Source organism: Lolium rigidum, chromosome 1 (assembly GCF_022539505.1).
Source record: "Lolium rigidum isolate FL_2022 chromosome 1, APGP_CSIRO_Lrig_0.1, whole genome shotgun sequence".
NCBI classification, from domain to species: domain Eukaryota; kingdom Viridiplantae; phylum Streptophyta; class Magnoliopsida; order Poales; family Poaceae; genus Lolium; species Lolium rigidum.
Window position 1 is genome coordinate 48,985,686 of NC_061508.1, and position 1,845 is coordinate 48,987,530.

General features: G+C 37.8%; 1 long non-coding RNA gene across 1 annotated transcript; it reads right to left on the reverse strand.

Annotated features, from left to right (window-relative positions):
* Positions 1-271: 271 nt before the first annotated feature.
* Positions 272-1,288, reverse strand: LOC124672677. Its single transcript, XR_006992723.1, has 2 exons — positions 1,202-1,288; positions 272-823 (listed from the first exon to the last, which is right to left on the reverse strand). It is a non-coding gene; the product is annotated as an uncharacterized LOC124672677 (long non-coding RNA).
* Between the last annotated feature and the right edge of the window lie 557 nt (positions 1,289-1,845).

The window sequence follows — 1,845 nt, forward strand, 5'->3', positions numbered from 1 at the left end:
GAAGAGATCTAGGTTATATTTGGAAATATAGCAGCTTCAGACAAATTAGCAGTTTGTCGTGCTTCTAGTCTGAAGATTTTGCAAAAGCGTGAACTAGAGAAACTCGTCTCAGTAAGAGAGCTTTCAGTTCAGTTTTGAGTACATTCCAGTGAATATGAATTGTCAATCCCTGCCGCACAATCAAATTCAGTATGAACAAAAAGAAACCCTTCAATCATTTACTGAATGAGTATTATGCTTCACCCCACAGAAACAGAAGTACAGAACAGCATCAAAGAACTCAGAATGTTCGCCATTCATCGCAAAATTTAACTACATCAACAGAGTTAGGTTTTAAATGGTTTAAATTAAGGTTCCTGAGTTGAATGATGAGAAAGATACAATCATACAATGGCCCTGCCTTGGAGACTCTGATCTGCACAAGGCAATGCTAGTTGACAGCTTCTAGTATTCTTTCGGTTCCCCTTCCTCTTCCTCCATGTGTTGACACGTTCCAGGCTTCCAGCAGATTGAACTTAACTTTGGGGCAGATAGGTGATGAAGGGAAAAAAGAACAAGTAGCAATGGCAGCTACACACGCAATAATCTATCTTACAGCGTGTTAAATTAACCTGTAACATCAATTGCATCAGATAATCAGACTGCACTATGAGCTGAAGCTACAACAATGAACACACCTATTGGATTGATCTTTAGCCCCCGAAAAATAGAAACCACAAAACACAATGTACAAAAGAGGTCAAAGAAAATATGGGACTGAGGTCCTAGGCCCTCGCATTTGGTTGTTCTCGTCGGTCTCCGTGAAGAACTTGACCTCTCTTTCCTGCGAATGGAGTAAAAACACAGCAGAATGAAATTATGAAATACAAAAAATGACATAACCAATCCCTGTTTTTCAGGATATAACTGAAATTATGGTATGCACTACAACACTACTATGTACTATGTATTAACCAGGACCAAAATAGGTAGAAAACTAAGTTGCCAAGCTTTTTCTACCTGGCTACGCTATTAGGATCTCCTAAGTTCATGTACAAAACAATTGAATTGCTACTGTCAAAGGATTCAAAGCATGAGCGGAACAATTTCTTTGAGGTTTTGAAGGCAAATGAAATATCTATAGAAGATTATTGCAGGTTGAAGATAGTAATGAACTAGACAAGATGAAGTCCATAAGACATAGAAATACCGAATGACCTACCATATTTTCGCCGAAGCTCAGTATAGAAGCAACGTTGCCACATCTGTAACAATAATTAGGTGCAGACCACACCTGGAAAATAAATTAAAATGAGCACCCGGAACTTCTATAATGCTATGATAGTTCTGGGTGCTCATTTAACGTCCGTTCAGAATTATCATAGCATTATAGAAGTTACAGAAAAGTTATCACGGATTTAATCAACGGTCACGAAAATTTAGATTAGACGGAACCACAATTCGATTAGACGGAACCAAAGTTCCGTGCCAATCACCGTAAAAGAGAATATGCAGCAATAAACTACTTAAAAAGTCATTCTAGTGCCTTGATATCACCCAAACCTGGTGTGCGAGAGATTGCAAGTTAATTACTCTTGAATCCGGGAGACATCATTTAATGGAGCAGTGAAGTCTAGTCAGACTCTAAACTATGTACTACTGCCAACACAAGTAAGAAGCATGCGTGCAAAATAAAGGAAACCATGTCATTTGGATTCATCTATGCATATGTTGGCTATAAGGTTCTCATGTGACATTATTTGTAACTCCTATGATATTATTTGTAATCACCTTACTTGAGAAGGGAAAGAAAAGTTTCTCTATCTCTCATAGGTAGATTGTTTATAATCACGCTAAGTAAATTCA